This window comes from Pteronotus mesoamericanus, unplaced genomic scaffold (genome assembly GCF_021234165.1).
Source record: "Pteronotus mesoamericanus isolate MK-2021 breed Mesoamerican mustached bat unplaced genomic scaffold, CSHL_Meso_final contig_46, whole genome shotgun sequence".
Taxonomy (NCBI): Eukaryota; Metazoa; Chordata; class Mammalia; order Chiroptera; family Mormoopidae; genus Pteronotus; species Pteronotus mesoamericanus.
The window spans coordinates 7,319,157-7,332,869 of NW_026555170.1; the positions used below are offsets into that span (position 1 = coordinate 7,319,157).

At 36.2% G+C, this 13,713-nt stretch overlaps 1 pseudogene; it reads left to right on the forward strand.

Moving 5' to 3' along the window:
- Window positions 1-1,166: 1,166 nt before the first annotated feature.
- Window positions 1,167-11,214, forward strand: LOC129074116 (histone PARylation factor 1-like; annotated as a pseudogene).
- The last annotated feature ends 2,499 nt before the right edge of the window (window positions 11,215-13,713 follow it).

Here is a 13,713-nt window from a genome sequence, read left to right on the forward strand (position 1 = left end):
TAGTTGCATGCTTACAAGACAGAGGCTGTCTCTACTGGGTTGAATATTGTTATCTGCTTGGACAAGGTATTTGTCACAACGTGGCCAATCTGACATGTAAAATTTGCATGGGATGCATAACAGAATCAATCACTAATGGTGTGCTCCAAAGAGATGTTTTCATGATAGAGACATTGATTATAACAATAAGAAGGATATTGAGAAGCAACTTTGCCTATTTACCAATGAATTGACCTCAACGGGCAAGAAAATGTGCATCATATTTGTTCAACTCTTTCCAGATACTCAGATTTACATAGAATTCTTCAAAGCTGATCAAGGAGTGTCTGTTTTTCTATGCACTTCATGAAGTTTTTTAGACAGCCATAACAGTCCTCAACTATAGGTGTTAGGCTATAAAACACAACATTGTTTTTCCCCACTGGAATCTCCATCAATTTTAATATAAGTTTTGATTGCAAGAGCAGTACTCCCTTTTTCTTTTTTCTTCAACGTCCATCTTAGGACAGCTAACTTCCCTGTCTGTCTCCTCTGATAGTTTTGCCTTGCCGCTCAAGGTGAGGTCTGCAGACAAACAAAATTAGCATCATCTGGGAGCTTGTTAGAATGCAGCTGGGGCCCTAACCCCAACCAACTGATTCAGAATGTGAACAGATTTGAGAAACACTAGTCTAGAAAGACCTAGAAAGACCTATTGTGAGCCATGGGTTTCTTCTCTGCAAGAATGGGGAGTCAAAGCAGTTTTAAGCTATGTAGAATCAAAGATTTAGCAAAATAAACACATGGTTTTGATTGTTTTAGTCACTATCAACAGTAACAAAAATGGTTTATCCAAAGACCACTCCTTAATATTTAGAAAGATATACTGGGTCATATGGAAAGCTAAATCCTTTAACTGTTTGTAATGTGATAACCACAGCAAGAGACAGAGTGTCTGCTTTGTGCCTAGTGGTAGACTCAATTCAATGGAGGCCTCACAGAGCACATTCTCCAGGGCTTTAGTCTTCCATGGTGATATGGCAGTTCAAAGTGCTTGATATTCCTAAAAGCCTTTAACCTTTTCAATCACTTTTACTATGGTATTACTTAATATTGCATACTTGAGTAGATATTTTCACTTTCTTTTAAATAATGTTTAGGGATCAGTCATCAACTGGCTAATGGCAATGTTGGTACAGGTGAGGCCTCCTTCTAAAACTATGCTTTGTATACCTATAACATTCACAGAATTTACTCACTCAACTGCTACAAAGCATCTCAAAAGTAATGTTGGCTTATATCCTAACAGCAGTGTATTAATAGGATCAACTGCACTGAATGCCTCTGTGTATGTCACTACAGTGGAAATATAGAAAAAAAAGATTCTCAGATTTTACTAGACAATATGGTATGATGAAAGAAGCACCAGGTGGTAGGCCATAAAACCTCTGAAATACCTATTAGGGGTTGCTTTTCCTATCCTCTAGGAAATGAGAACAATTCCCAGATCAAAGTCAAAGTACTTCCTCCATCTTCTAAAGAGCAGAATCTCTGTCATGAACAATATAATTGGTGTTGATCATTATACTAAAGACGTAATTTGGCCTGGTTTTGGTTTAAATGGGAAAGCGAGATATGGGAAACTGAAGTGGCCCACTGTGCAGGACACAGCTAGGAGGTGTGGCAACACAGAGACATGCGCAGCCTATTTATGGAGGGAGGACAGCCTGGCATGAAGGAAGGATCTTTATCTTTGGTAGGAATCATGCTTGTCCTGACAGGGTAACCATTTATTCAAGGGAAGCCATTCCCTTTGAATAAGTATTGTAAATGTCTCCATAACAGTACTTACTTCACTTACAGAACACAGAGAAGCAATTGTATAAAGATGTAAACCCCACCAGACCAAGAAATCATATTTACCTAAATCTAGAGGACTGGAAGTTTGAGGGGTTTTTTCTGTAGAATTCACTTTATTACAAGAAAATGAACGAAGTAAGAAATAGGCAATTGTGTCTGCCAAATTAGACTTTAGCTAAACATCAGTTTCTTTCTTTTTTTCAAATCCTCACCGGAGGATATGCTTATTTTTTAAAAATTTTTTTCATTGTTCAAATACAGTTGTCTCCATTTTCCTGCCACCGCTTTCCCCTGCCCCACCCACCTCCTCCTCACACCCTCAATCCTTCCCCACTTTGGCTTTGTCCATGGGCCCTTTATGCATGTTCCTTGATTTGACCCTTCCCCTTCTTTTCCCTGTTACCCCCATCCCTCCTTCCCTCTCATTACTGTATGTTTTTATTGATTTTAGAGAGAGGAGTGAGAGGAGAGAGAGAGAGATCGAGAGAGAAACATCAATGTGAGAAACGAATTGGCTGCCTCCCAAACAAGCCTGGACGGGGGATCAAACCTGCAGCCTAGGCGTGTGCCCTAACTTGGACCTAAACTGATGACCTTTCATTTTGCAGGATGACACCCAACAAGCTGAGTCACACCGGCAGGGTGGTACCCCACTTTTAAGTATTTACAAATTAAATCCAATAAAATTGAAGCACAAATGAAATTGTTTTGCCCTTGAAAATTAAAGTAAAAATATTTCACATTAATAAGATCAGGCTTCTTATTCTATTCAGTTCCAGCTAGAGAGATTCTCTATTAGAAGCCTTGGTGGAGCTGGGGCTCTTTCAACATGTACAGCAGTTTCTCTCCTCTAATGGGTGAGGTATAGTTCCTTTAGAGTCTGTGGCTCTGAATTTATTTCAAAATCTCTTATGAGCCTCACTTTTTAAGATTCCAAAGGGTTACTGAGACAACAAAACTCTAACAGCAGTGACCCCATCTTCAATGAAATTTGGAATATGAAATAATTCCCATCCTCTAAGCAGTCCTTCCAGGCAAAATAATGTTCACAGACAAAGGATGTAAGTCTTTCCAAAGGCCATGGAAGAGACTCAGTGGTACCTAAGGAAAGACAAAAGATGGAGACAATCTTGGTTTCCGCTTAGCTAGGCTGTCAGTCATCTGTAGAAAATTTCTTTGTCCACAACTTTAAAAATTCAGGATAATGGGAGCTCTCCCACAAGAAGTTACCTTTGGCATTATGTATTTATCATATCCAGAAGACATGGTCGGTGGTGAGAGTAACACTTACGCATGTTTTCACCACTCATAGAAAGTTGCATGAGATAATCCTGACTTCTTGCAAAGTTTAGAAATTGCAGTAATAGTAGTCTTAGACCTCAGGCCTAATCTGAGATACCTTTCTTTCTGAATCAGCACATTCAGTTTTTGGTGAAGAAATTTAAAGAAGTAACAGATAAGAATAAAACTAGTCTCTTGAAAAACATAGATGAAAAACTCCCAGAAGCAGCTGGAGAACTAGGGTACTCATTGGAACAGAGAACCATGAAGACAAAATAGGAAGATAAGAAAGTTGTGACAAAGACCTTTCATGGTGCAGGCCTGGTTGTTCCAGTAGATAAAAATAATGTTAGGTACAGAGAGCTCCTTGAAACAGATGCCAGCCTCAAGAGAATTTGCAAGACAATTGTTGAGGCACCAGGTGATGAGGGGAGACTAAAAGCTTCTGCTCCCATTCAGAAAAGGACAGCTTTTCTCAGTCTGCTAATAATGAGTGTGAATATGGCATGTGGCTTGAATTGGAAATGGACCTCTTTTGCTTTGGTTCACACTATTTTCATAAAGTTGCTGGCTAGCTTTTACCTCTTGCATGTAATCTGTTGAAGAGGAATCTCTTTGCAGAAATTACTGAAGATCACCTAGCAAACAGAAAAGAAAGTAGACTTGTAGCATGGATGAGAGTTGACTTTCTTTTCTGTATAATATTTTAAAGCATTAGCATTAAACGTGTGGAGTTGTTTTTTTTTTATTTTTAAGGGATTCAGAAAACAAATTGATGGAAACATTTACTTTAAAATGTATTGAAGGGTCCTCTGTAATGAGAAAAATGCAGTTAGTAAGTTCTGAGTTTGTCAAAATTATCCACTGGCCATGCTATTCACTGTTACTTTTTATCTCCAATAATAGTGCACATTTTTCTGATCTTCCCTCTCACAACTGTCTAGACTTTTGTAACATTTAGCACAGCTGACCCATTCTTTCGGGGGTGCTGGTAACCCAAGTTCTTTCATTACTGAATCTCTATGATATTATGTGAATTTCTTACAGTCTCCTGAAGTTTGGCTCCCTTTGTAGAGTCTATTCCAACCTGCTCTCTAAACTCTTGCCAGTCTTCTTTTGTCACGTAACTCTGGGACCTGTCATCATTTCTGATTTAATAATAACTAGTAACTACTAAAATATATATCGCCCTTTGATAACGTTCTCCTTAAAAGTAGTTAGAATCCTGACCCATGTAGCTCAGTTCGTTTGGCATCATCCTGCAAAGCAAAAGGTCATCAATTCAGTTCTCAGCCATAGAACATGCCTGGATTCCTGGTTGAGGTGCATATGAAAGGCAACCAATTGATGTCTCTCTCACATTGACGTTACTCTCTCATAAATAAATAAATAAATAAATAAATAAATAAATAAAGAATGAATCAAATATATATACCACAGTTAGATATAGTTGTCTAAGCTATAGTCACTACTGACCTTCAATAGTTCATTTTCTCCATCTCTGTCTAGTCAAAAATCTCCATCTTTTTCTATATAAATGCTTCTCCTTCTAGCTTATTATACTTCCTCTATTCCTGTTCTGACAGTAAGACTAAAGTACACTTTGTAAACCACTGTAGTTTCTCCTTTATGATTCCTAAAGATTGTGTTCTGTGCCAAGTCTTTTTAATTAATTGCCTATAGGTTCACAAAAATTTCAATGAGCTGTATCTTTGCTTCATCCCCAGAAAATGGCTTCTTATTGTTTCTAAAAAAACTCCAGTTCTTCTTGTGGTTTATTTTTTTCATTAAATTCTACAGTACTTCTATGGGCCAATCCACAGTTTTGGCTTCTGAATTGTAATGGTCAGACCTTACATCTTAAACAATTCAAAATCAACTTGCAGCCTTGTAGTGAGAGGTAGGTCCTGAAATTAGATAAGGCATGTGAATTTAAAATAATCCCTTCCAGTTTTCCCCCTTTGCTCAAAATGCATCATTTACAAGAATGGGATTCAGGGCAGACACTTTATGGCACCTCTGTGGCCTGGCACAAAGAAATCAAAGCTGGTGCAACCCACGCTTTTAAGTTTCAATTATGAATTCTGTCATAATTGAAAGTCCTACCCTCCAGATTTTGCAGAAAAACAGAGTAAAATAGCTAAGGATTGTTTTGCCTCCAAATATCTAAAAGGCATGTTTGTAAACTCTCTTTTTCCTGTAATCACATTTTGCCTCACCTGTACTTGGCTTACTATGACTTCCATGGCCTATCAGCCAAATTAAAAACCCTATCGTTAAAGTATCACACAATCCCAACGCTTCCTGATCAAGAACCTGTCATAAGCTTTCATCTCAGGGCATTTATTTTGCTCTCTAAATGCCAGTCTCAATGTTTTCAGCCAACGCACCAGATTTTAATATTTCCCTGATTTAATGTCACCTGCCAGAACCACAACATGGAGACTGAGACACAAATGAGAGAGGGACTGAGAGAGTATACCCAGTTCTGCTACCAGACACACCAGTTAGAATTCATTCTTTTCTCAGTGGTGAGAAGTGAGCAAAAAGGGACAGAAAGAAGCTCAAATTGTTGGGCTACCCTTTCCACATGAAGAAAATATAACAGACAATAACTTTTCTCAAAACCAGTAAAGTGTTGTTGAGACTGCATTAGTGTAATATATGTTAAAGTTATATTGTGAGACATGGTCAATAGTAACAAAAATGATGTGTTTATCTTATAGCATGTCCATTATTAAGAATCTTGGGGGGCGGGGTGGTGGGAGGATGGATAAAAACGTTGAACGGGAATAAGAGATACAAACTTCCAGTTATAAAATAAACATCACAGAGATGTAATATACAGCATAAGGAAAATAGTCTATAAAGCACAGGGAAAACAGTGAATAGTAATAACTTTGTATGGTGACAGAAAGTTACCAGATATATTGTAGTGATTACATCATTAAGGTAAACAAATGCTGAATCATTATGTACAACACCTGAAAATAATATAATGTTGTACATCCTCTAAAAGGCTAGACCTACAAATAACATAGCATCACTACTGACACAGTCTATTCAAGTAGTAACAGCCCAACTCAGATTTAAGGGAAGGGGAAACAGGTTCAACCTCTTGACAAGAGGAGTAGCAAATATTTCAGCTAGCTATACTCTACCACCCCTCCCCAAGGAGGTGTTGATGGAGCCAAGAGATGAATATTAAGATGGGACACTTAGAATTTTCAAAGGTTTATGTTCCTGAAGAACAGAATAGTACAAATACAAGCCCTTGAATGGAAAGGTATCATTTTCAAGGAACAGAAAGCAAGCCAGTGTGGCTGGAACATAGTAAATGAGAGGGAGAGAATGAAAATGAAATAGATAAAAAAGGAAAATTAATTAAAGTTTCATTTAATAGTTTAAAATGCAAATTATAATTTGCTCCAACACTCTAAACTCTTGATTTCTTTAATTCTTTTGACTGTTTCTTTATCTTCATTTCAAAATAATCAGTTTATATTGAACATTCTTGAAATATTTTTTTGATATTTTCTTTAACTTCCTATTATGAAAAATGAAGACTTAACTGTCTTAAACCACACACCTACGTATATCCCTATCTCACCCCCAAAATTATATAAAAATGACTAAGTTAAATCAGTATTTAATGTGTTTACTTTTATATAAATTCTATATAGAACTCATTTACATGGAATACTAACTTGTGTCTATTTTCTTCCTAGCTTCTTGTTTTACTTAAGTTAGCAGTTGCCTTATTGTTTCATTTACTTACTTTTCAAAGTATTAATCCTAATTTAGGTCCAAATTTTTTAACAGAACTACCAAAATCTTTTTATTAAAATAGAATACATTAGGTACTATATCTTTCTTCCTTTTTAAAAATTTTCTTGGCGATATTCCTACTGAAGTTCTCTGTCTTTCCACTCCATTCAGACTGGTTTTAACCTAGATATGTTTCACAGCAGTGAGAATGAAACTTCCCTTCACCATTTACTTAAAACCTTTCTTTACCACATTCATATTCAGTTCTTTGTTTCTTCCTTCCTTAGTTTATTGCCACATTTTCATACACTTTTTAAAGAAATATTTCATTTATTTATTTTTAGAGAGGGGAAGGGAAGGAGAAAGAGAGGGAGAGAAACTTCAAGATGTGATTGCATCTCACACCCCCTGCTTTTGGGGACCTGGCCTGCAACCCAGGCATGTGCCCTATCCTGGGAATCAAACCAGTGACCCTTTGTTTCGCAGGCCGGAGCTCGATCCTCTGAGCCACGAAAACTAGGGCCACATTTTCATACACTTAATTTGTTTTCTGAGACAGGGTGCATACAAGATAAAATTTTTTTAACTATTCTAATTAATTAACAATTTCTCTGGGGTCAGAATTCAAGAACAAATTTATTTTGTCTCAGAATTCAGAAAGTATTACTTTTTTTTGAGCTTCCAATATTACTGTAGAGAATGTCAGAATCATTAGAAAGCCAAATTGTATAGGGTTTTTTCTTTACCTCTAGAAACTTTTCACATATATTTTTATCCCTATATTTTGAAATGTATGATATATTATGATATGATCACTTTCCAAACATTCTACTGGACTCTGGGAAGACTCTTCCTATCTGGAAATTAAAGACTTTGGGAAATTTTCTTGTATTATTCTTCTAATAATTCCTACCTATAAATTCCTTCTGTATTCTTTCTGGAATTTTTCTTTCTTTCTTTCTTTCTTTCTTTCTTTCTTTCTTTCTTTCTTTCTTTCTTTCTTTCTTTTTAAATACATTTGTCTCTGCCTCCCCCCCCACCACTTTCCCTTGCCCCCTCCCTTCTTCCCTCCCTCAGCTCTTCCCCTTTGGTTTTGTCCATGAGTTCTTGCTATATGTTCTTTGACTTTCCCCTTCCCTTACCTTTCCCTGCCCCCCCCTTCCCTCTTGTCTCTGTTGATTTCTTTTCCTTTCAGTGTTGCTGGTCTTATTTTCCTTGCATCTTTGTATTGTTGGTTAGGTTCCACTTATAGGTGAGATCATACGGTATTTGTCTTTCGCCCCCTGGCTTATTTCGCTTAGCATAATGCTCTCCAGTTCCATCCATGCTGTTGTGAAGCTTAGTAGTTCTTTTTTCCTTTCTGCTGCATAGTATCTTTCTGGAATTTTTTTAATCAAAAATTCAAGTCTTTTTGTTCTGGGAAATTTTCTTAGATTATTGTTTGTTTTTAAATAATTTCATCTCTTTTTTTTTCTGTATTTTTTTCCTAGGATTTCTATTAATTGGACTTGGTTCTCAAATGTTATATCTTTCCTATTTTCCATCTCTTTGACTTTTTATTTAACTTACTGGGCCATTTCTACAACTTTATTTTCAATCCTTCAATTATATTTTTGCTCTCTGTGGTGGGCAGAATAATGCCCCAAAGGTATCCACATTATAATCCCTGTACCTATGAATATGTTATGTTGCATGGAAAAGAATTAAATTTGCAGATAAAGTTAAAGTTGTTTATCAATTAATTAAAGTATGGAGATTATCCTGATTAGCTGGGTGAGCCCAATGTAACTATAAGGAGCCTATAGGTGTAGAAGAGGGAAGCAGAAGAGTTAGAGTCACAGCGATCCAGTGTGATGAAGACTCAGTCAGCCAGTTGCTGGACTTGAAGATAAAAAGAAACCACAAACTAAGGAATGCGAGCCATCAGTACCTAATAAAAGATGGAAAATTCAAGGCAACAAATTCTCCCCTAGAGGCTCCAGAAAAAGAATTTTGCCCCAGTGATACTTTAATTTTAACCCAGTGAGACCCATTTTAGACTTCAGACTTCCATAACTGTAACATAATAAATTTGTGATGTTTACAGTCACTAAATGTATGGTAATTTTTTATAGCAGCAATAGAAAACTACTACATTATATTTTTAATTTGTAAGATCTTTACCCTATTCCTGATTATTATTTCCTTTTTATATCATCCTATTTTTATTTCATAAAATAATTTATTTTCTCAGAATATTAATATGAAATGTGATGTTTTCTTATGATGCATATATTATTTCTATTTTCTCTGAAATCCTTTCTCATTCCTTTTTTTTGTCTCTTATCTCTTTTGTCCATTGCCTCTTACATTAGAGTCTTCCCTGACTGTAAATTTATACTTAAGAGTGAGGCACTAAAATGATGGCTGAAACTCTTTGTGCCTCAACAGGCTTACTGACTAGTGGCCATGACCATCAGTGAACATACAGGAACCTGGCCAATTCATTGGGACTCCCAAATGCTAATATCTGCAGTGTTTTTTCCTTCGGTTTGTTCCCCAGAGATATTTGACCCATCTTCTGTTAGAAGTATGTCATGCTAGTGGCCAATATTCTGGCAGTCAAGCACAGAAAAGGGATTGTGAATCTTTTTGTTCAAGGTGCACATTATTAGATATTTAAAGGAGTTAATAATACCTTTGTTGCCTTAAAACTCTGAACAAATTTTAAACCATCTGAGAGACTTAAGTCCAAACATCATCTTTCTCACTGACTTGATTAGAAGAATGAAGCTCAGGTGTGAGGGCCAAATGAACTTGTTCAAATTTCATGCCCTTGTCTAGCTGATGGTCAGCATATCTAAGGGAATTTTCAGGCTTACGTAGCAGACTCGCTTACCCGTGATCACTGCCTCACACAAAAAGAGAAGAAAAAAAAATTAATGAGTTAGAGGATCCTAGTCATGAAACACTGATCAATAGTTTTACCTCAACATCCAAGTAATTTTCTCTTCCTCCATGGGAAAAAGTAAGATAGGCAAAACACGAAGAATGTTAACCTAGGGAAGTCCTTCTGAGGCAGGAGATAGTCAGGAAGCAGGAAACTCCAGAGGTGCCCCAGGGCCAACATAAAGAACATGGATAAAGGGCAGAGACCCTGTTCTAAGACTGGTAGTCTCTGGATCTGGAAAAGCATTAAATCCTAGTTAATCAGGAATGCACCTGTGCAGAAGATGCTACCTGATCCCTGCTTCATTAGCATAACATTATAATAAATTAGCATTGTGGGGGGACCCACCCTAGAGAAATAAAAGTCCTCTAGCCCCTGATTTCAGGGCTGCTGCTGTTAGGCTCTTCTCTGCTCTACTATGCTCCGCTCTACTCAGAGTTGGCCTGCTCCCATGTTCTGTGTGGTTTAATAAATCTGCTTTTTCTCACTTTCTGCTATAAACTCTGTGTGTTCGGTTCAAGTTTTTGTCTGCAATCACCAAGAACCTGGTTACCTGTGCCCACCTGTGACACTTCCACATATAACTGGAAAAGTAAGAATACACATCCCCCAAAACAGATTTTCGATTAATCTATCTCATGCCTCAACTGTGCCTTGGATCCAAAGTCTCTTTAGTTCAACCTTTCCACAAAATATGTCTTCTGCTCAGATAAAATAATCTGAAGACCTAAGGATTCATTATATAAAATTTAAAACAATCTTTCCATTTTCAACCCTACCCTGACCCCGAATATTGAATATTTGATATGCCTATGATCCTGAATTTGGAAGCTCAAACCTGTTAGGTTTTTTAATCCTCCCCCTATTCCTCCTTGTATGTAACTAGATTCCTATTTTTTCAGTCTTCTAAGTTATTTAGCACCAATCCATTTGTGTCCCATCTTCCAAAGTTTTATCAACATCTCTGCCTGCTGTCATAGCCTTTTGCTTTGGTGTGGCCTTGAGGTTTTATACCTTTTAAAATGTGTTTACTGATGTGTTGGGCAATTTATTTTCAAGAGAAAGGGTATCTTAAATCTGTCATGTATAGCTGCAATCCCTTTTGTGCTCTTGTGTATGTTCTAAACTTTACACAATGAATACACGTTCTTTTTGTAGTCACAAAAAACCATAGTAAATGCTATTTTTAGATAATGCAGAAAACTGTAGTCCAGTGAAATTTTTAACTACACTCATCCTAAATGATTTTATTTTAAATATTTTCTAAAAAAATCATTTCAGGCATCTCTCATCTATATAAATGGCCCAATTATTCCATTTGTTAATTTTTAAAAACTAATTAAAAAGCAAATACTGTTTGCATAGGTGTTGATAAATTACTAGCACTTTATACATAGCACATATCATACAACAACTAGTTTACAAGTTTAGAAAAATGTAACAACTGAGCAAATTATATAGTGAGAAAACTAATGTATGTTGAGTACAAATGTATATACATCATTAGTAGTGTTTATGGATGGGAAAATTGAAAATCGACAAGCTTAGGTAACCTAATCAAGGTTTCTTATTCTAAAGCCCATATCCTTTCATTGTGCTGCTTATTTCTGTAGAATGGTGTCTTATTTTTTTTCCATAGGTGCTTATCCGGATATTCAACCAGAATTAACTATATAAATGTGTTACAATCATTTAATGCCTTAGTTTTCTATCGATAAGATAGGAAACAGATAAAATGGGGAACTATAACACCTGTGTCTTTTTTTCTTGGCTCTCATAACTGGTATGAGAAAGAAGGCACTATTAACAAAACATAAGAAAATCAAAAGGTTCTCTAGAATAACAATTAAGCATAATTTATCATAAAGAATTATTCCAGGCTAGGGAGCACTGTAACCTGGGCCCAGTCGAGTACAGGGAAACCAGCAGAACTACTTTGCTGTGAAGGAGCCCTGTCCTGTGTTTTACTGATATACTCTCTAGGACTCAGCAACTTCACTGTTCTCTCAACTTCATATCATTAATGCTTAAGTGTAATGGAGGAAGGGAGCATTTTGGTGTAGGTGGCTTGCTTCTTCTTTTTGTTGTTGTTAAATGTAGCAACAAACAATCAAATCAAAGGGAGAAGAATACAAAGAAAATGGGTCATGAATAAACAAAAAGGTCAGGACTCTAGTATTTAGTGCAATTTCGTGGGAACTATTGACTACCTCATGATTGGCAGACTTAACAGTACCTTCACAGCTCTTTCTTGCCAGCAACTATGCAATTATTCCAGGTGTTGTAGTGGAATGACTCTATCAAATTTTATAGGATTAATCAGCATGTAAATGTTGGCAGGCTTCAGACTCAGATCCGGGCTTCAGGTGCAGCACTTAAAACAGATAAAATGAAACACCTCTTCATTTACTTTTAAAGGAATTTATAAAATTGTCCATAACTTTGACCTAAGGAAAAGTTCATTTCATGACATTTATTCTAAACAGTCTTTCTTTTAAAGTAGCGTACAAAAAATCACCTATGTATTAAGAGTTAAAAACTATTCCAAAATTTACAACACGCATGAATATTACAATTCCATATTTCCTCTTTGACATCTGGGGAAATACTTTAAACATTATTTCTGTTGGTTATAACTCAATAATACATCATAAATAGTAAGTTAAAAAGACAAATATGGGCTCCATTACCTCCATCTGTCAAGTATTTCTTTATTGGTGTTAAAGAGAAGCTTAAGAGGGATTTGGGACACTGCGTGAAGCTTATTGTGTGATTGTATAACTATTTGGCATAAACTCTTCTACTCATGAACTTCCAAAAGCTCCTAATTGCCTGCAACAATGGTTCTCAAGTGTTTGTTCTTGCCAGAAGCAATTTAAGTATTCCATCAGTAACTGTGGCTCACTGTAGCAGGACCACTCTGCGTATCTTAGTAATAAGGCATTGAGAGGGCAAGAGAGTTGAAAGAAGCTGCCCTAGAAGTTCTTCCAACCCCTCTCACCCTTGATCCAATTTTAGTCATTAAGATAAATAATTTATTCAAATTCTAAAACAAATTCTAAAAACATTTATTTTAAGTATGTACCATATGAAATGTACTAGGGGATAATAGGGAATAGTTTCTACCTTGATGGACAAAATAGAAATTGAAGTTAGAAGGTTAGATGTCCTTGAATTCCTTTATTCTGTAGGAACAAGGAGTCCCATAAGATTTTTTAAGAAGAGACAAGCTAATACATTCTGAACTGAATTTGAAGAAATAGTTTTTGTTTTATTGTCATTGTACTGCTAATACAATAAAAAAAGAGAATATCTTTCATACAGTAAATGTCGCAAATGTGTTCCAAAATAAATTAATTTTTTAACTGAATTCATCTATGAGATGGGAACAAGAAGCTCAAATACTGTCAACAGATAAGGGGAGAATGAATCCAGAGTAGAAATAATAGAAGAGACACTAAAAATTTATCAAAACATGAATCCTGGTTTCCCATTTTTAACTCAAAATCTAGATCTGATTTAAAAAAGAAAAAATAGCAACATAGAAGGTGGACTTGAGCCCAAAAAACTGAAGTCAGAAAGACTCAGTAATGCAAAAAGTGATGACTAGGGCATGAGCTGGATGTTAGCAATGCAGTGGAAAGAAGGTGATGCTATGAAAGGAACTTTGGAGCAGGACGCAGTAAGCCTTCGCAATTGTTTGGCTAAGGGGAATGACAGAGGACACTGGGCCTGGGTGTCTTGGAAGGCACTGCTGTCATGTACCAAGACGGGAAAAGTAAACTGTGTTTTTTACTTGCCTAGAGAGTAAATATACTGCTACAAATTGGTTATTAAGTTATTTTAAACTATGACTTAAGAGGTGATCTTAGGTCTGTCAAAATGTGTTTGCAATT